This window comes from Podarcis muralis, chromosome 11 (genome assembly GCF_964188315.1).
Source record: "Podarcis muralis chromosome 11, rPodMur119.hap1.1, whole genome shotgun sequence".
In the NCBI taxonomy this organism is placed as follows: domain Eukaryota; kingdom Metazoa; phylum Chordata; class Lepidosauria; order Squamata; family Lacertidae; genus Podarcis; species Podarcis muralis.
In genome coordinates, this window is record NC_135665.1 from 56,866,777 (window position 1) to 56,888,918 (window position 22,142).

General features: G+C 48.0%; 1 protein-coding gene across 5 annotated transcripts in view; it reads right to left on the reverse strand.

Moving 5' to 3' along the window:
• Positions 1–22,142, reverse strand: part of CTIF (cap binding complex dependent translation initiation factor) — a 198,128-nt gene that overhangs the window by 139,813 nt on the left and 36,173 nt on the right. The gene's annotated exons all lie outside the window — the stretch shown is intronic.

Sequence of the window (22,142 nt, forward strand, 5' to 3'; positions counted from 1 at the left end):
ACAAAGCAGCAAATACAACACAAAGTTTAGGAAGGGTAACATTTAAAAATGACCAGTCAAATATCCTCACGGTTCAACAGCTGAGAACTAGGAACTGCAGTTTGTTCAGGGCGGATCAATAAGACGCTCCTACCCCCCCCCCCCCAATAACCAGCGTTTGAAATTCGCCAGGTGCATTTTTGCACCTATTGGCCACTTGCAATCAAGTGAAGATGCCTGGGTGCTGGGATGGCGCCCGATGTCTCCACCATCTGCCTGGGGATCTTTGGACCTGCGCTGTTTCCACACACCAACAACGCATCCTTTAGAATTTTACCTGTGATATTTCGTTTGCAGAAGCAGAACGAATTTCAGGAACGAAAAAACCCATATTGGGAAAATACGACGTTTGAGCCGCCCGACCCCAACATGGCAACGAGGCATTCCATTTTGGCGATTGTAAAATGGCGGTTTAAGGAGCGGCACATAACCAAGATTCCCAGCGTCCTCTGGGAAGAAGGACTGATGGTTAAACCAGTTTAAGTCTGTGGTGCGGATGTGCCCCGCAGGCTTAGATTGGGGGTGGAGGGATTTTCAGCGGCAACCAGAAACATAAATCTTGTGGGGGCACGCCAGACTAGGCCTGGGAGATGATGATATTATTATTATTATTATTATTATTATTATTATTATTATTATTATTATTATTATTATATATTAATTATGCCCAGCCACTCTGGGTAACTTCCAACAAAACACTAAAATACAATAACCTACTAAACATTAAAAGCTTCCCTAAACAGGGCTGCCTTCAGATGTCTTCTAAAAGTCTGGTAGTTATTTTTCTCTTTGACAATTGGTGGGAGGGCGTTCCACAGGGCGGGTGCCACTACTGAGAAGGCCCTCTGCCTGGTTCCCTGTAACTTGGCTTTTCGTAGGGAGGGAACTGCCAGAAGGCCCTTGGCGCTGGACCTCAGCGTCCAGGCAGAACGATGGAGGTGGAGATGCTCCTTCAGGTATACTGGACTGAGGCCGTTTAGGGCTTTAAAGGTCAGCACTAACACTTTGAATTGTGCTCGGAAACATACTGGGAGCCAGTATAGGTCTTTCAAGACCGGTGTTATATGGTCTTGGCGGCCACTCCCAGTCACCAGTCTGGCTGCCGCATTCTGGATTAGTTGTAGTTTCCGGGTGACCTTCAAAGGTAGCCCCACGTAGAGCGCATTGCAGTAGTCCAAGCGGGAGATAACCAGAGCATGCACCACTCTGGCGAGACAGTCTGCAGGCAGATAGGGTCTCAGCCTGCATACCAGATGGAGCTGGTAAACAGCTGCCCTGGACACAGAGTTGACCTGCGCCTCCATGGACAGCTGTGACTCCAGAATGACTCCCAGGCTGCGCACCTGGTCTTTCAGGGGCACAGTTACCCCATTCAGGACCAGGGAGTCCTCCACACCCGCCCGCCTCCTGTCCCCCAAAAACAGTACTTCTGTCTTGTCAGGATTCAACCTCAATCTGCTAGCCGCCATCCATCCTCCAACCGCCTCCAGGCACTCACATATATCTCTATATCATCCAGGACTGGTATGAGGAGCAGACCACGATGTTGGTTTCACTCAGCGGTATACCAGTGATGAAGCCGCTGCGCTCCTGAGTCCCTCTGCCAGCGGCGCAACTTCATCCAGGGGTGCTGCTGGCAGAGGGGCTCGGAAACACGGCGGTTTCACCAGCAATGTGATGCTGAGTGAAACCAACATCACAGTCTGCCCTCATACAGCGCAGAGGGAGAAAGAAGCTACAGATGGGGTAGGCTTCTTCTACACCACAGTTGAGTGAAGCCTGATGCTGCTGAGGAATTGGGGTCGCTCAGCTGGGGTGGGGGGAGCCCTCCCACCCCCAAGGTGAGCAGTGGCCTAGGCCAGCAGCATTGGACCTAGCCTGCGAGGCACTGGAGGGAAAGGGCCCCAGCTCTGGTGGTGAGCTCTGCACGACGGCTTCACCCTGCGTCTAACCAGCTAAAGCCAATGCAGCTTGTTTCAATGAATAATAATAATAATTTATACCTCGGGATAAATGTGCTTCAGGTTGAGCGTTTTCAGGTTACGCTCCGCGGTGACCCGGAAGTAACGGAGCGCGTTACTTCTGGGTTTCACCACTCGCGCATGCGCAGACGCTCAAAAATGACGTCACACGCATGCACTGTCGCGGGTTATGCTCTACTTAGGATGCGAACGGGGCTCCGGAACGGATCCCGTTCGCATCCAGAGGTGTCACTGTAATAATAACAATAATAGTTTTTATTTATTTATTTATTTATTTATACCCTGCCCATCCGGCTGGGTTTCCCCCAGCCACTCTGGGCAGCTCCCAACGGAAAATTAAAAGCGCAATAAAATGTCAAACATTAAAAACTTCCCTAAACTTCAGATGTCTAAAAGTCAGATAGTTGTTTATTTCCTTGACTTCTGAAGGGAGGGCGTTCCACAGGGCGGGTGCCACTACCGAGAAGGCCTTCTGCCTGCTTCCCTGTAACCTTACTTCTCGCAGGGAGGGAACCGCCAGAAGGCCCTTGGAGCTGGACCTCAGTGTCCGGGCAGAACGATGGGGGTGGAGATGCTTCTTTGGGTACACTGGGCCGAGGCCGTTTAGGGCTTTAAAGGTCAACAGCAACACTTTGAATTGTGCTCAGAAGCGGTATATCACGGTATATTCTTCAAACCATCTCTGGCTGGTGATGCGCTGCAATGTTGAAAACCTAAAATCGCCCAGCCCCGCGCCAGACGCACGTGAAAGAATTAAAATAGCACAGGAGTTCCTCTTTCGCACACCTTCACCACCCTTGAGGGGGGGGGTTCCAAAAAGCAAGCCATTATTAGCTCCTTCCAATCTGTGTGAGCATGTGCTTTGAGCCCCGTGGCAAGCCAAAGATGGCCGAACAAGAGACCCAATTACCAAGGTCAGCTAACAATGGGAAATCAAAAGGCTCAGCACTGGGCGAGGCAGAGAAAAGAGGCGACGGCGGGGGTCACATTTAGCTCTTCGAGCGCAGGAAGCCAAGAGATTCTTCCGAGCTCCGCTCTGCAGCGTTGCAGGCGGACCCCCGAAAGAAGCGAAGCTGCGACAAAAGGTTTTGCTTCAACCTCCACATGAAAGCGCAGCCCATTGTAGTCCCTCCTGCAACACGACAATGGAGAGAAGCCGTTAAAGGCCGCCACTCACCAGGGCTCTTATTGCAGAACTGACAGATGGACAATGCCAAGCCAGGCGTGACATATGGGAACATGAATAAACACGGCACAGGGGGTGACGGAAGAGTAAATAATTAACTGGTTCTTAGAGGATAGCGGGACAGAATGAACTGCTGACTCCGGAGTCGGAACTGCAAATGGTCCGGATTCAGGTTTTGGCTCAATGGCCCCCTTAAACAAAATATTAAAAATGCTAATAACTGGGGGATAACTCAGCATACCTGCTGCAATTACATGCAAGCTATCCATCTCTTCGTGGGACAGCATTAATTCTCTTGAACTCACTGTTTAGGCAGGTGCCTTCATTGTACTGCTTTCAATGCCCGCTAAAACTTTCCCCTTAAGACAAGCCTACCCAGACATGTAAATTTATTATGTTTCATTGTGAGGGGTTGTTGTTGATTTTAATCTGCTAGTTTGTTATCTGTTTATTAGGTCTGCCACTTCTAATGGCTACTTTAAGCATTTTACACCATTTCATGAAAAGCGCTGATTTTGTTAAAATGATGAAGTGGTATACAAATCATGCTAAATGTAAGTACAGTGGTACCTCAGGTTACATACGCTTCAGGTTACATACGCTTCAGGTTACAGACTCCGCTAACCCAGAAATATTGCTTCAGGTTAAGAATTTTGCTTCAGGATGAGAACAGAAATCGTGCTCTGGCGGCACGGCAGCAGCAGGAGGCCCCATTAGCTAAAGTGGTGCTTCAGGTTAAGAACAGTTTCAGGTTAAGTACGGCCCTCCGGAACGAATTAAGTACTTAACCTGAGGTACCACTTTAGTTAATGGGACCTCCCGCTGTCGCTGTGCCGCCACTGCACCATTTCTGTTCTCATCCTGAAGCAAAGTTCTTAACCTGAGGTACTATTTCTCGGTTAGCGGAGTCTGTAACCTGAAGCGTCTGTAACCCGAGGTACCATTGTAAATGTATGTTCTGAACATAAAGGTAAAGATAAAGGTAAAGGGACCCCTGACCATTAGGTCCAGTCGTGACCGACTCTGGGGTTGTGGTGCTCATCTCACTTTATTGGCCGAGGGAGCCGGCGTACAACTTCCGGGTCATGTGGCCAGCATGACTAAGCCGCTTCTGGCGAATCAGAGCAGCGCACGGAAATGCCGTTTACCTTCCCGCCGGAGTGGTACCTATTTATCTACTTGCACTTTGACATGCTTTCGAACTGCTAGGTTGGCAGGAGCAGGGACCGAGCAACGGGAGCTCACCCTGTTGCAGGGATTCGAACCGCTGACCTTCTGATCGGCAAGTCCTAGGCTCTGTGGTTTAACCCAGAGCACCACCTGTGTCCCTTATGTTCTGAACATAAAGGCGGTCAAAATCATTCTACATGGCAAAATGGTCCTCCTAGCCCAGCTGGCACTCTGAGTCCAGGGACCAATCTGGAGTCCGCAAGCACAGAATAAATGGCAACAGAACCACTGTGCTTTGTCTCCAGCATCTGATAATCCTGGGATAGGGAACCTATGGACCAGCGTTTGGAATTAGCCAGGCGCTAGGCGCATTTTGCAACTGGGGACTGTCAGAATGCAAGCTCTTCGAGAAGTCTTGTTGCTGTGTGTGGGAACTGAGAGTATACAGTAAAAGAATAAAATCGCAACAAGACTTTGTTTTTGCGCCCATAACCTAGGTTCCGGGAGCCATGTGGCCAATAGCTTTTCTATCCTAGTTCCTAACACTGCTGTAGGCCTCCCATCGCCCCAGATCATTGGCCATGCTGGCTGGGATGGAGTTGGGAGTCGAGGTAATTGTTGTTGTTGTTGTTTAGTTGTGTCCGACTCTTTGTGACCACATGGATCAGAGCACACCAGGCACTCCTGTCTTCCACAGCCTCCCGCAGTTTGGCCAAACTCATGTTAGTAGCCTTGAGAACACTGTCCAACCATCTCGTCCTCTATCATCCCCTTCTCCTTGTGCCCTCAATCTTTCCCAACATCAGGGTTTTTTCCAGGGAGTCTTCTCTTCTCATGAGGTGGCCAAAGCATTGGAATCTCAGCTTCAGGATCTGCCCTTCCAGTGAGCACTCAGGGCTGATTTCCTTAAGAATGGAGAGGTTTGATCTTCTTGCAGTCCATGGGACTCTCAAGAGTCTCCTCCAGCACCATAATTCAAAAGCATCAATTCTTCGGCGATCAGCCTTCTTTATGGTCCAGCTCTCACTTCCATACAAATCCCTGCTCAGCCAGGAAACTCACTGGGCGACCTTGGGCCAGACACTGCTTCTTGGCCTGCCCTACCTCACAGGGATATTATTGTGAGAAAGTGGAGAGATGGAGAGATGTATGGACACCACACCTTGAGGTCCTTTGACCAAAGGTGAGCTGTTAAAAGAGCTATGGCCCTTCCAAGGCATCCTTGATTTATAACGTAAACACGTTGGTTGAAAGAAAGCAGAGTTTGGGTCCCTGCTCAATAACCAGCTTGTCACCTGTCAACTACTGCTCTTTAAACTGATCTTGTGTTTTCTGCAAGCTCCTGAATGTAGCCTGAAAGTTGACTTGCATGCTTGAGGAGAGACTCCTGCCTGAAACCCTGGAATGCTGCTGCCAGTCTGAGTTGACAACATGGAGGTAGATGGACCAGTGGTCTGACTCTGTCTAAGGCAATTTCCTAAGTCCCTCTATCCCTCTACGGAAGGGTCAGCAAACTTTTTCAGCATGGGGCCGGTTCACTGTCCCTCAGACCTTGTGGGGGGCCAGACTATATTTTGAAAAAATAATAATGAATAAATTCCTATGCCCCACAAATAACTCAGAGATGCATTTTAAATAAAAGGACACATTCTACTCATGTAAAAACACGCTGGTTCCTGGACTGTCCGCGGGCCGGATTTAGAAGGCGATTGGGCCGGATTTGGCCCCCGGGCCTTAGTTTGCTTACCCATGCTCTACAGAGACTCGAAGAAAACATTTTTAAGTAGGTTGTCTTCCGTTTATGAAATCTGAATTCGGGAAAGGCTGATTGAAGGCTTCTCTGCCGACACACAGAGCTGCCCATTTTTCAGAATTCTCTCTTGACCACAGTTAGAAATTGGGAGGACCAGATCTGGCCATGGAAGATCTTGCTGCAGCCTCCCCGCGCATAGGAGATCGGGTGGAGGCATACACAGACAAGATGCAATCAAAGCAGAAAATGAGAAGAGCATATCTCTCTCTCTCAAGCGCTTCCGCTCAGGGGCATTAATAACAGCTGGCGCTAACCTTTGAATAACTGAACTGCGTGGAAAGGAGTTTCCCGGTTAACTTTTAATCCCCTGAAAAACACAGGTTTTTAAAGGGAAAAGCTGGCAGGCCTTTAAAATATACAGTGGTACCTCTGGTTGCGAACGGGATCCATTCCGGAGGCCTATTTGCAACATGAGTAGAATGCAACCCACGTCTGTGCGTGCGCGGGTCGCCGCTTCTGCGCATGACATCATTTTGCGAGTCTGTGCATGCGGCGAAATCCAGAAGTAACCCTTTCCGGTACTTCCAGGTCTCCACGGGACGCAAACGTTCCGTGAAACGCTCAACCTGAAGCAAACGTAACAAGAACTATGACTGTACTGTGACGAGCAGGAACCATTCTAATTACTAAAATGTATCTCAGTCTTGCATCAGCTCTATTTGTTCCCCAAAACACACTGCAGATTTAATGCGGCAGCCAGGGACAAACTACGCAGTGAGATGCTTTTGTGTGAGCGAATGCCATTCGCCTGCCTCTGGTGTGGAACAGAGTAGAAGAACAGAAGCTCAGAGTCCATCTTTAATCCAGGAAGTGAGGAAAACATGTAGTGCCGCTTCCTGACAGCCCATGCAAATGATTTCAGTTTCAAATGTATATCCCAGCGTTCTTGTAAGAAGACAATGCAAGGAGGCCTGCCCCCCATTATTTATTAAAGCTGCCAGTAATTCAGTCTCCAACCATTGTTGGACTACAACTCCCATCACCCCTGACCACTGGTCCTGCTAGCTAGGGATGATGGGAGTTGTAGTCCCACAATGTTTGAGGAAACAGTGCTAACTGAACCAGGTAGGGCTGGAAGTTACCCCTGCCTGAAATGCTGCCAGTTAATTTGGATGACACTGAGCTACAGAGACCAATGGTCTGACTCAGTATCAAGACCAATGTTTGAAATTAGCCAGGCCTGGCTGCCAGGAAGTCTTCACCATCTGGAGGTACATGCCATGAGATCATTGGATCTTGACTGTTTTCACACACTACTATCACATCATGTAGAATTCTATCAGTTATATTTTAGCTGCACCATCAGAATGAATTTCAAGAACCAAAATGCTTCTTCCGTGTATACTGGGCAGGAACAGTGAACAACCTTGTGCAGTGGTACCTCGGTTTAAGAACAGCCCTGTTTACGAACTATTCAGTTTATGAACTCCACAAAACCAGAGGTAGTGTACCCGTTTGCAAACTTTACCTTGGTCTAAGAATGGAATCTGAACGGTGAAAGGGCACCGGTGGTGGGAGGCCTCATTAGGGAAAGCACACTTCGGTTTAAGAACGGACTTCCAGAACTGGTTAAGTTCCTAAACCGAGGTACCACTGTAGTTAATTATTGTAGCTTGTCTTCACTTACTCCCCCCCCCCCCGCCCTGCTCACAGCTGTGAAGAATATTCCTGTGTCCATGTCGCCATTAAGAAAAAGAGGTAGGAATAGGCCAATATATATGGGAACTGTCCCTGGATCAAGTGACTATTCTTCTTTAAAGTTTTCAAAGCTCTTAACCTAGCTCAAGATTGTCATCTGAGCTAGCCAGATGTTTTAACTGAGAATCAACCACAGTCAGGCCATCATTTGAAAAATGAAAATTTAGAGCCACCTTGTCCCAGAATGTCAACTAGACATTCTGTTTTGGCGACTGTAACCTTTGGTTTAAGGAGCCAATTGGCGTCTAGCTGATATAAAGGTAAAGGAACCCCTGACCATTAGGTCCAGTCGTGGCCGACTCTGGGGTTGCACGCTCATCTCGCTTCATTGGCCGAGGGAGTCGGCGTACAGCTTCTGGGTCATGTGGCCAGCATGATTAAGCTGCTTCTGGCGAACCAGAGCAGCGCACAGAAACACCATTTACCTTCCCGCTGGAGTGGTACCTACTTATCTACTTGCACTTGGACGTGCTTTCGAACTGCTAGGTTGGCAGGAGCAGGGACCGAGCAACGGGAGCTCACTCCATCACGGGGATTCGAACCACCGACCTTCTGATCAGCAAGTCCTAGGCTCTGTGGTTTAACCCACAGCGCCACCTGCGTCCCCTAGCTGATATACCCAACGCTGAATTCAAGACACTTTCCTATGCGACGTTCTGAAAACAAGTGCTGTACCCACGAGCTACGGTCTTATCCTTCATTCTGGAGCTCTCTGGAACAGGACTGAGGGACCTTTGGCCTTCCAGATGTTCCTGACCTACAGCTCCCATCAGCTCCACCAAGCATGGCCAAGAATGGTGGGTGATCATCAACATCTGGAGGTTCTCCACACCTGCTCTAGAAGTTTGGAGGCAGGAGCTATGGTGGGGGGCATACAAGCCAAGAAGTTATCTTTCACATTTAGTGGTCTGTGTGAGAAGCATTGCCCTTGTTGCTCCACAACAATACCTCTGGAGTCACTTCCCCCTTAAGCTCTCCCACCACACTTCAGTCCACGAGAAGAACTTCCAGCAATATCCCGAGCAGCCGCCTTGCTATGCTTTAGCCTCCTGCTCCTGGCTTGTATCGTTAGGCTGTAAGCTCTCCTGCCAAGGTAATGTGATGGGATTTGGCCTTTGCACACCTGGGCTTGCTGTGAGGTGTCAGATATGCTTAAGAAAGCGGAATGCCAAGATATAATCAGGGTTTGTACATGTTCGGTGCCAAAAGAAAGAAAAAAACAACAACCCCAAGCTCTGTGTCAAGAAGAAAGCTGAATTCTATAACCAGGAAAGGTTTCCAATTACCGTATTTTTTGCATCATAACACTCACTTTTTTCCTCCTAGAAAGTAAGGGGAAATGTCTGTGCGTGTTATGGAGTGAATGCCTGCGGGTGGCGGGGGGGATCTGCTGCAGTCGTGAGCAGAGGATCCATGGTTCCCCTTCCTTCCCTCCTCCGTGGTTACAAAGCATGGATCCACATGGATCCTCAGGATTTTTGCATTGGGCTACTCCAAATTCACTGTCAGATCACATGTCTGTGGCCACAGCATGAACCACAAAAATCATATATCCACTATTTCGTTTAGGATATTTTTTTTCTGGTGCGTGTTATAGAGCGAAAAATACGGTATGCAATGAACAAATGTGATTTGCAGTTTATCCTGAACCAATTCAGCTTTTTAAAACTGGGCTACTAATTTAAACGCACCACTCTGGGAGAGGAGAAGGCAGGGATATATATTTTTTTTAATTTCTCTATTAAATTTCCGTCAAATAATGTTGAGCTTAAAAGCAATCGTTGCCTCTGCCTGAAGCTCTTCCCCCAACTCTTACATCAGGTGGTGGCGGCACCAAAAAGTGTTCTCAGTGTCATGTTATGGGTTATGTTTTAAATTTGACTACTCTGCTCTGTATGTCGCCCAGAGAACATGTTTGTTAGGCGACTCCTAAGCTGAATTAATGATGATGATTAGAAGGAAATGAGCCGGTGGAAATTAACACACTGCCAAGCTGAATGGGGATGGAAATATGGAGGCGAAGATTATCCTTAAAAAAGTAAAATTAAAATCAGACATTTTTGTAAGGCTTTGATCATGAAGGAGGAAGGTCTGAGAGGAGGAGTAGCTTGGGGGGGTCTGAGGATGTGCTTTGCACCCAGGAGAGTTCCAGGTTCAGGCCTGGCCTGCGATTCTCCTGGTCTCTGCTGCTGAGAGTCTTCTAAGCACAGATGCCAACCAACATTATTAAATACTGGGCCAGTGTTTAAAAATACCTTGGCAAGGCGTTTTGAAGCAATGTTCAAAATTAGCCAGGTGCAACTTCAGCCACACGGAGATCTCTGGACACCAGGTTGGCCTCAGACATCTCCACTTGGCTGACCTTAAGCAGGTAAGCTTGTTTATTATTACAGTCATACCTCATATTACGTTTGCACGTTTTCAGGTTGCGTCCCGCAGTGACCCGGAAGTACCGGAAACAGTTACTTCCAGGATTCGCCGCTCACGCATGCACAAAATGACATCATGCGCATGCACATAAGCGGCGAATCGCGACCCACATGTGCGCAGACACGGGATAAGTTCTTTTCAGGTTGCAAACGGGCCTCCAGAACGGATCCCGTTCGCAACCAGAGGTACCACTATATTAATTATATTTTTTATTTATTTATACCCTGCCCATCTGGCTGGGTTTATTGCATTTCTATCCCATCTTTTTCTCCAGGGACTGCATGGTTCACCCCCCTCCTCAGTTAATCCCTACGACGATCCTGTGAGGTAGGTTAAGGGGGCTGTGACTGACTCCAAGGTCAGTGAGCTCCATGACTGAGTGGGGATTTGAACCCTGATCTTCCAGGTCCTGGTCCGGCACTCTAACCACTACACCACCCTGGCTTCCGAGAGTTCTTCTTCCTATGGGGCAGCTCTATAAATTAGGCGGGTAAATAAATATGGGGAAAGCAAAAAGGAGAGAAGGATCTGAAAGCATTTTCCTTGAAGCTTGACTTCCGTTTTATTCAGCATTCTTTTATTTGATGTTTTAATGTGTTGCAAACCGCTTTGAGATTTTTTCTTTAAAATTTAAAACGGTGCAGAAATGAAATGAATAATGATAATAGACTTCGTTGCAAAAAAAGAAAAGAAAAAAGGCACAGATACATTCCCTTGTGGCGACCGTAACCCAGGTTTAAGGTGCCATTTGGTGATTAGCTTATGTATCTAAATTTCTAACAATGTTCACAGCACCTTGCACCTGATGTCATCGTGATGTCAGGCGGCTGACTATTCGCAGAGCCAAAAATGTTCACCACCCCTGCTGTAAAAGGCAGATTCTTCATATGCTCAGACAGCAATGCCAAGAAGAGAGGCATTAACGGTGTAATAGTACCAATCAATCACTGAAAGGCCAGTGGCTCTTTCATTTAATTTAACATTTCTAATCTGCCCATCGCCATAGTCAATTGTAGGACAGGGTACGATAAAATCCAATTAAAACTATAAACTAGTCGATTTGCATCAAGGCAACAAGAAAAGTAAATAAACCACAATTTCAGAACTACGTCCTTCTAGCCCAGATGTGGGGAGCTATTGGCACGCCAAGTGTTGCTGAACTACAACTCCCATCAGCCTCAGGGGGCTGGGAGTTGTGGCTCACCGACAACAGGAGAACCCCAGGTTCCCCACATCTGTTCTCACCTGTCCTGGACAACTGACTTCCTACAAAACCCCCGAGTAAATAAGTGTGTGGACACTATTTTAATGAGGTACAAGATTTTGGCAAAAAAGGGGAGAGAGTGGCAGCATGCAACACGAACCATGCTTCTCCCACGTTGCAAAGAGATCAGAAGGCGATTTCCCAGTAGAAGTGACCAAAAGCATGGCTGAATGTTGGAATGAAGGTTGGTATATTTTGAAAATGGAAAGCGTAATGCTGGTGGTCAACAAAAGAGGTTTAAAGACTGTCTCAAGTCAAATCTTTAAAAATATAGTATAAAGGTAAAGGTAAAGGGACCCCCCCCCCGGGACGCGGGTGGCGCTGTGGGTTAAAGCCTCAGCGCCTAGGACTTGCCAATCGAAAGGTCGGCGGTTCGAATCCCCGCGGCAGGGTGCGCTCCCGTTGTTCGGTCCCAGCGCCTGCCAACCTAGCAGTTCGAAAGCACCCCCGGGTGCAAGTAGATAAATAGGGACCGCTTACCAGCGGGAAGGTAAACGGCGTTCCGTGTGCTGCACTGGCTCGCGAGATGCAGCTTGTCACGCTGGCCACGTGACCCGGAAGTGTCTGCGGACAGCGCTGGCTCCCAGCCTATAGAGTGAGATGAGCGCACAACCCTAGAGTCTGGCAAGACTGGCCCGTACGGGCAGGGGTACCTTTACCTTTTAAAGGGACCCCTGGCCGAGGGAGCCGGCGTACAGCTTCCGGGTCATGTGGCCAGCATGACTAAGCCGCTTCTGGCGAACCAGAGCAGTGCACGGAAACGCCGTTTACCTTCCCGCCGGAGCAGTACCTATTTATCTACTTGCACTTGGACATGCTTTCGAACTGCTAGGTTGGCAGGAGCAGGGACCGAGCAACGGGAGCTCACCCCGTCACGGGGATTCGAACCGCCGACCTTCTGATTGGCAACTCTTAGGCTCTGTGGTTTAACCCACACACCAACAATTGGGAAACACTGGCCTGCGAGCGCTCCAATTGGAGAACAGCCTTTACCAAAGGTGTCATGGGCTTTGAAGACACTCGAACTCAGGACGCAGGGGAGAAACGTGCTAAGAGGAAGGCATGCTGGGCAAATCCACACCGTGATCAACTCCTGCCCAGAAACCAATGTCCCCACTGTGGAAGGACGTGTGGATCCAGAATTGACCTACACAGTCAATTACAGACTCATTGTTAAAACCGTGTTTATGGAAGACAATCTTACTCGGCTACGAGTGATTGCCAAAGATGAGGATTTTGCTAGTATTCCAGCACAGAAGCAGCACAAGACCTGGGCTGGCTCTCAGGCAGGCCCTGAGGTTTGTGTGTGTGGGACTCGGAAAGTGAATGGCCTCCTGTCGGCCATATTGGAAAATGGCATCTACCTCCATCAGGCAGGGGAGCCATTTTGACATGTCCCCCAACTGGAAGGAGGCAGGAAAAATAAATAATTTTATAATAAAGAAAAACCGAGAATGTGAAGGGCACAAGAGGTCAAGGGCTGGCCGAGACCATGAGATAATCCCTATTAGGAGAAGGGGAGAGGACAACATATGGGAATTTAGAAAATCTGTAGGGTCATGGCAAAATACAGCCAATGAAAGTGGGGATGGGGGGGGATATAAAGGATTTGATGAAATACTTTTCTCTATCCCCTTATCAGAATTCAGATTCTAAGCATCTTTGAAGCAAAGTCTGCTCTTTTTTATTTTATTTTATGTACAGTCCTTTCAACAGAAGACTTTACATCCAAAATAAACCAGAATACAACCAAAAACATGATTCACATATTTTCATTTGTACCAAATTCTTCTCAAATTCCCTTGTTTTTCTATTCTTTAATGTTAGTCTTATTTAAACTCCTTGTTCTTAGCCTCTTAAATCACCTAGGCATCCTTAACAATTTTCCAAAGCACCCTACACACCGGTGTAATATTGATATTCCTATTATCATGTCACCCTAGTACTTGTTCATATATCCAAAATGCTGGCTGCCAAAACAGATGCAAGACAGGACAAAACTAGGAGGAACTTTATTAGGCAACCTGAATGAATTCATGAATATGTTACATACGATAACAACAGACTATTAACAGGAACAAACACACACACACATTCTAAGATGGAATAGTTAATTAAAATATGGCACGTCACCAAACCGAAGAGACTGGCAATGTGTGTTGTTGCTTTTTTTTAATGTAGAGAATAGTTTCTTAATAATATTGTCATTTTGGTATTAGTTGGCAGAAAACTGACGAAGCAAGAGGTATCTTTTGCACTGAAAACACTGCCTTTGTTGTGTAACGCCTCTGTATATTTTATAGGTGCTTGTTTGTATTTTAGCACTATTGCACGAATTTGCTCACATCGAACAGCCTGTGTTTGCCTTTGCTTTTACAGTCATACCTCGTGTTACGTCCGCTTCATGTTACGCTTTTAGGTTACGTCCCACGGCAACCCGGAAGTACCGGAAAGGGTTATTTCCGGGTTTCGCCGCTCGTGCATGCACAGAAGCACAAAATGACATCACGCGCATGCGCAGAAGTGGCAAATTGCAACCCGCGCATGCGCAGACGCGTCACTGCGTTGTGTTCCTTTCATGTTGTGAATGGGCCTCCGGAACGGATCCCGTTCGCAACCAGAGGTACCACTGTACTATGCAAAAAATATTCCATATAAAGAAAGTGATGGGAATTTCCAGACCTGTTCTTCCAGTATTTTTATTTTTTAAATGAAAAATGATGAGAGGTAATGAGCTTCAATTCTGATTACAGCAGTGGCATAGAGAAGGGTGGAAGTTGGGGCCATGGCATCGATAAGAATTTTTCCAGGGTGGGTTCAAAGTAAAAACAATAGAAGTGTTGGATCAGGCTAGTATCTCACAAAAAAGGGAAAAATATAGTGCCTGTAGATTTTGCCTCATATCTCAATAAATTTAGCTACAATAAATTTACTCTTTTTTTTTTTTAAGGAATACAGTCATACCTTGGATCTCGAACGCTTTGGTATTCGGAATTTTGGCTCCCAAACGCCGCAAACCCAGAAGTGTTTCGGTTTTCAAACATTCTTTGGAACCTGAAGGTCTGACGGGGCTTCTAATTGGCTGCAGGACCTTCCTGCAGCCAATCAGAAGCCATGCTTTGGTTTCCAAACATTTTGGAAGTTGAATGGACTTCCAGAATGGATTCCGAATGGGGATTATGGTTCATGGAGGGGGCACCTGCCCTTTTAGCCTCCCCTCTGTCAATGCCCATGGGTAGGGAATTTAACCCCTTCCAAACCTACTATTAGACCTGCTTGGGAGAGCAAACATAATACACACGCCTGCCTTTTCCCCCTGTGCAGTTAAGAGCTGCTCCTTGGAGGAAAGATGACAAAAATAAGGGGAAATGTGTGTGTTTGGTGGGGGTGACGGTTAAGTCCCCCCCCCCCCCGCATACAGTGGTTTTGATTTTTTAAAAAAATATCAGAGCCTTTCACTGCTCTTAAGGTAAAAACAAAACAAAACAAGAGTAGGGAAGAATTGATCATGGATCTCCAGTGTGACGTCTGTTTTGGCCCCAAGTGATAGTGTTTGCCTCAGCTAATATCAGCATTTTGCCAGTAAAAGTAATGAGATGAAAGCGACTGCTCTTGACAGTGTCATCTAGCTGACTGAGCAAAAGAAAATGGAGAGGGAGGGAGGGGAAAAACAGACTGGGGTGGGATGGGGGATGTCTTTCCAAATCCAGCTGGCAAAATGCTTAGTGCTGCAAACTGGTTCAACTGCAACGCAGTCCCTCATTATAGGTATGGTTCTACTTAGTCCTTGAACTCTTTCCCACAACCCACAACCCCGCTCAGAGACCATAGACCTTTTTCTCCCAAGCTGTAGCCCCAAGGGTTTTAGCCCCGTGTCCAACTCTACAATTCAATGCTTCAGGAGAAGAGTGCCCACTCTGCGTACAGGAGGACCCAAATTAAACCCCTGCTATCTCCAGTAGAAAGGACTTGAGATGATAGGAAAGATTTCTATCAAAGGTCTTTCAGAAATACTGCCAGCTACCGATGGTGGTGCCAGGCTTGATCAACAGTTTGTCCAATACACAAAAGGGTGAACCAAATGATCAATGCAAGTTGCTAAGAACTGCAGATGGGGAGAGCGTTGTTACGTCCAGGCCTTGCAGGTGGTCTTCCCCCTGGCATCTTCCTGCCCTCTGTGAGAGCCGAGGTAAAGGTAAAGGGACCCCGACCATTAGGTCCAGTCGTGACCGACTCTGGGGTTGCGCGCTCATCTCACTCTATAGGCCGAGGGAGCCGGTGTTTGTCCGCAGACAACTTCCGGGTCATGTGGCCAGCATGACTAAGCCACTTCTGGCAAACCAAAGCAGCACACGGAAAGGCCGTTTACCTTCCCGTCGGAGCGGTACCTATTTATCTACTTGCACTTTGACATGCTTTCGAACTGCTAGGTTGGCAGGAGCAGGGACCGAACAACGGGAGCTCACCCCGTTGCGGGGATTCGAATCGCCAACCTTCTGATCGGCAAGTCCTAGGCTCTGTGGTTTAACCCACAGCGCCACCTGCATCCCTTAAGAGAGCCGAGCGCTGGACTAAATGGGCCTTTGGACTTCTCTCAAGGTTCGCCGAGCTCATTCCCCTAGAGCAGCGGTTCTCAACCTGTGGGTCCCCAGACGTGGACTACAGTGGTACCTCGGGTTAAGAACTTAATTCATCCCAGAGGTCCGTTCTTAACCTGAAACTGTTCTTAATCTGAGGTACCACTTTAGCTAATGGAGCCTCCCGCTGCCGCCGCCAAACAATTTCTGTTCTCATCCTGAAGCAAAGTTCTTAACCTGAGGTACTATTTCTGGGTTAGCGGAGTCTGTAACCTGAAGCATCTGTAACCCGAGGTACCACTGTACAACTCCCATCGCCCCTAGCTAGCAAGGCCAGAGGTCAGGGATGATGGGAGTTGTAGTCCAACAACATCTGGGGACCCACAGGTTGAGAACCGCTGCCCTAGAGGTTGAGAGTAGGCAAACCTAGAAGTGTTTCTGCAACTTGTGCCTGTCCAGCCTAGACAAACCTTTGTAAGAGTCAAGCCCTCCTCAAGGGAGAAAAACCCCATTTGGTATACGGGAATTGGATCTTAGTGGCAGAACCTTGAAGTAGCAAAGGAGCTTCCACATACCCCATCATTCATTTTACAAGCTTCTCTTGAGTTAGGTCCTCCAGAGAGATGAGGCTGGGAAGAACAGGCAACGTCGCCTCAGACACAGGGATGAGTCAATCTTGTCTCAGCCATTAACGGTCCCTAAAGTGGAAAACTGCTGCATGCTGCTGCATCCATGCCAGACTGTCTCAAAAATCCCTGATCTCTGCATTGCAAGGGACTCCATTTGGCCACAGAGCAGCACTCTGAGACCTTTGACTACCATACAAAGGTAACTCTAGCTCCCCAAGCAAAATGACGACAATTAATTTGCATCTCAAAACCCTTAATTAATTTGCATCTCGAAAGGTACGCGGGTGGCGCTGTGGCTTAAACCACTGAGTCGCTTGGACTTGCCGTTTGGAAGGTTGGCAGTTCGAATCCCCGCGACGAGGTGAGCTCCTGTTGCTCTGTCCCTGCTCCTGCCAACCTAGCAGTTCGAAAGTGTGCCAGTGCAAGTAGATAAATAGGTACCACTGTGGTGGGAAGGTAAACGGCGTTTCCGTGCGCTCTGGTTTCTATCACGGTGTCCCATTGCACCAGAAGCGGCTTAGTCATGCTGGCCACATTACCCGGAAAGCTGTCTGTGGACGAACGCCGGCTCCCTTGGCCTGAAAGTGAGATGAGCGCCCCAACCCCATAGTCACCTTTGACTGGACTTAACAGCCCAGGGGTCCTTTACCTTTTTTTACCTATACATGTAGGAACATTTCGCCAGCCCTGGAACAGCAGTGTCAGTGGCCGATACTACAACAAAGACTGGAAGCATGCATGTGCCAGAGCTGGAAAAAGAGTTGGCTCCTTGCATTAATAGTTTAATAGAACAAAGGTCTGTATAGTTAAAGCCATGGCTTTCCCAGTAGAGATGTATGGAAGTGAGAGCTGGACCATAAAGAAGGCTGATCGCCGAAGAATTGATGCTTTTGAATTCTGGTGCTGGAGGAGACTCTTGAGAGTCCCATTGACTGCAAGAAGATCAAACCTCTCCATTCTGAAGGAAATCAGCCCTGATGTTGGGAAAGATGGAGGGCACAAGGAGAAGGGGACGACAGAGGACGAGATGGTTGGACAGTATTCTCGAAGCTACAAACATGAGTCTGACCAAACTGCGGGAGGGAGTCGAAGACAGGAGTGCCTGGCGTGCTCTGGTCCATGGGGTCACGAAGAGTCGGACACGACTAAATGACTAAACAACAAATTAATAGTTTAGTCCTGCAACTTCACTTCCTTCTACATCGGCAGATCAGACCTCTCTTAACACATCCTGTCTTCTAGAAACCAGGTGTTATCTGTTCAGAGATGTGGCGTATTCAGAGACCGTAGCAAATCAGCTTCTTATACGATGCGCAGCCAGGCATCTCAGGGTTACCTTCAAAGCCCTCCGGCCAACACCTTTTCCTTCTTTCTAAAGAAAGCAACGATGAGAGATGAAATTATCATCTCCGAGCAAGCAACGCAAGGACCGCTTGGCACCAGCCCCATCTCTCAGAAATGCAGAGAGTTCGGGGAATGAGCAGGGGTATTTCATACACGGAAATAATTCTGCATGAGGCCAGGGGGGTGGGGCGGGCAAGAAGCCCCGGGTCATGTGACCACCAGGGAGACCTTTTGCAACCTAAGCTAATCCCCCCCTTTATAAAGCCAAGCCTACAGCCCCAATAGCAACTGGGTTTTTGTGCTTTCTTTCTCTTTTGCTGTTGTCCCTGCACACAGACCCGCGGCTGGGATTCAGAACACATTCCAGAGCCGACAGCCAAGCAAAACAGCAACACTGAGTGCAAGTCTCTCTGTATATGTGTGTGTGCTTGCGCACGCCTCACAATAGGCATACCAGGGAGACAAAAATAGGCCGCGACAGCCGTGCCAAAGATCCCAGTAACGCTCTGCAAGGTTTCAAGTTGCATTTCTTGCATGCAGCCGTGTTCCCCCGTTTAAATAACCGGGTACACCCATTTCCCTCTCTGCATCTTTGGTTTGGAGGTTTTCCCTTTGAACATGCACACCGACACACACGGTGGGACAGAGAAGAAGCCCAAACGGTGTCTGTTTCAATATATGGTGTGGGGCATATAAAATCATCCATTTTTTAAAAAAACCTCCTTTAATTAAAAGTGGTGTCTTTTTCCTTTGAAGTCCCCCAGAATAGATGACCAAGCCAGATACAGTGGTACCTTGCAAGACAAATGCCTCACAAGTCAAAAAACTCGCTAGACGAAAGGGTTTTTGGTTTTTTGAGCTGCTTCGCAAGACGATTTTCCCTATGGGCTTGCTTCGCAAGACGGAAACGTCTTGCAAGTTTGTTTCCTTTTTCTTAACACCGTTAATACAGTTGCGACTTGACTTCGAGGAGCAACTCATAGAACGCGGTGTGGTAGCCTTTTTTGAGGTTTTTAAAGACTTTGGTGATTTTTGAAGCTTTTCCAAAACTTTCCCGAAACCGTGCTTCGCAAGACGAAAAAATCGCAAGACGAAAAAACTCGCGGAACGAATTAATTTCGTCTTGCGAGGCACCACTGTACTGTTTTTATTCACCTGGAAATTCTGGTTGATGCCTGTCAAATATTGCTGATATCATTTCTTAGGAATCACAGAAGTAGATATAGCTAGGTGGAAAAAAACTAGGAAAATAACTCTGCTATCCTTTGCACCTTTTTAAAAAAACAACAACATGGGGCTACAAAACCTTCCAAAGGTTTGACTTCAACCCCAAAGGCGCCCTCCTAAATTGTCTCCCGAGACACGCGGATGCCAGCGGCAGAAGCAAAGTCACAGGATCCTCAAAGCACAACGCAAAAAGCCCTTCGGCCTACAGCGGGTGAGGAACCCTTAAGCAAAACTTATTAACGCCAAACTGGTTCTTGGCACACAGGGATTTTGATATGGAGTTGGCTAAGGCCAAGGACTTTGGCAGCCTTGTTATAGATGACTATTAAAGCAAATTCGCGGAGGGCAGATTTATCAATGGGTGCATGTTCCAATGCCTAATCCAGCCATCCCCAAACTCGGCCCTCCAGACGTTTTGGGACTACAGTTCCCATCATCCCTGACCACTTGTCCTGTTAGCTAGGGGTGATGGGAGATGTAGTCCCAAAACATCTGGAGGGCCAAGTTTGGGGGTACTTGGCCTAATTAGAAAGGGAAGGTGCCCAACTCAGTGGCAGGGTGTCTGCTTTGCATGCAAACGACCCCGGGTTCAAATTTGGGCCCCTGCTTCACCTTGCAACCATCTTCGTTTTCTTTCTGGCTCCAGGAGAAGACTTTTCTTTTCACTCTAGCCCCTCAGGAGGAAGGGAAAGGAGATTGTGAGCCGCTTTGAGACTCCTTAGGGTAGTGATAAAGCGGGATATCAAATCCAAACTCTTCTTCCTCGTCTTCTTCTTCCTCTTCTCAATAAGTCAAAAACAGCTGCGTTTTAACTACATTTCGGTTGTCATCGTTTCACACGGCGTCTAAAATGGTTGCGCTTTATTTGCAAGCCACCAGGAGAATTCGTGTTTTTACAGGCCAGCCGTATCATTCAAGCAAATAAATGACTACCTCTCTGCAGAACTTTGCTTTTGCCTTTTGCATTCGACATGGGCCCTTGCTCCCGGATTCCTACCGCCATTCCTGCCCTGCTTCCATCAGCTGCCTTGAAAATCAAGCGAATGAAGAACAGGTGGCTGCTTGTCCTCTACTGTGTAACGAATCAGGGCCAAAACTGTGTTTACTTTCCAAAGGAGGTGCTTAGCTCCAACTTAAGAAGGAAAAAGAAATCTAAGTGATGCTTCCTTGCAGGAGGATGGCAGGATCGGAGCACAAGAAGGGCGGGGGGCGCCTGTACCAGGATCAGACTCATTTGTCCATCCAGCCCCTCCCCCCCGTAGCTTGACCAATCGCGGCGAGGAGCTAGGTGGAATCATAGATCTAAAAAAACAGTGTAGACCTGCACACACTGGCCAGCTTCTGTTTTGACTTGAAATGTTCATTTGGGGCTTTCTCAGAATTATGTAAAGGCAAGAAGTTGGGGGGGGGGAGCGCCGGCCCACAATGACACCAAACTGAGAGGTGACAGAATTGCTCTCCGGCTGAAAAAAACAGCACTGGAGCAAAGACAACTTTGAGTTGCTTCAACACCTGGAGGCATTTAATGAGGAGTTTGATAGCCACCTATCAGGGCCACTGGAGATTCCTGAACTGAGCAGGAGACTGGTCTTCGTGGCCCCTTTAAACTCTAAAATCCTTATGATTCAGTTAACCCAAGAAGAATATTCAAAGAACTGCGGTGGCAAGGCAGAGCCATCACAGCTAGTAGCCGTCAACAGAACTCTCCTCCTATGAATTTGCCTAATCCCTCTTTTAAAGCCACCCAAATTAGTTAGAAGTGAGAGCTGGACCACAAAGAAGGCTGATTGCCGAAGAATTGATGCTTTTGAATTATGGTGCTGGAGGAGACTCTTGAGAGTCCCATGGACTGCAAGAAGATCAAACCTCTCCATTCTTAAGGAAATCAGCCCTGAGTGCTCACTGGAAGGACAGATCCTGAAGCTGAGGCTCCAATACTTGGCCACCTCAGGAGAAGAGAAGACTCCCTGGAAAAGACCCTGATGTTGGGAAAGATGGAGGGCATAAGGAGAAGGGGACGGCAGAGGATGAGATGGTTGGACAGTGTTCTCGAAGCTACCAGCATGAGTTTGACCAAACTGCGAGAGGCAGTGGAAGACAGGAGTGCCTGGCGTGCTCTGGCCCATGGGGTCACGAAGAGTCGGACATGACTAAACAACAATAATGTTGTTATTGGACTCCCACTTCTATTGGCCCCAGCCAGAATGGCTCATGAACTGCAATGATGGGATGTGTAGTTAAGTGGCGTCAGGAAGGCTACTGGCTGCCCAATCCTTAGACTAAACAACTAAACAACGAAGTTAGTTAGTAGCTATCACCACTGACTGTGGGAGTGAGTTCCACAGATTAACCCGCTGGCGTTCCGTGGCAGTGCAGCTTTGTGGAAACAGCTCTCTGAAAGGCCTGAAAGCCTCCAAGCCACGCTTTCCAAGCCCCGGCTTTTGAATCCAAGCCATTTGGAAACTTCCCACCGTTCCCCCGCCAGCTCTTATCAGCAGAGTTCAGGGAGGAGAGCGGCATTAGCAATCGGAACAAAGCTGTCGTTCCAGGCATGTTGTCAAAACAGCCCCGCTCCTGCCACACGCTCCCCATGCGCGCCTCCAAACTGGGCACTCGTCCCAAGGCTTCCGCAGGGTGACCCCCGCTTTGCTTTCTGACTTTGCCGGCAATCGCATTTACCACTCTGCCGCAGAGACCTGGTGAAATCACCCTTGCGCCTCCTTCTCTCTGTCCGCACAGAGCAGGGAAACACAGGCTCACCTGTTGCCAGGTGTTCCCGACAG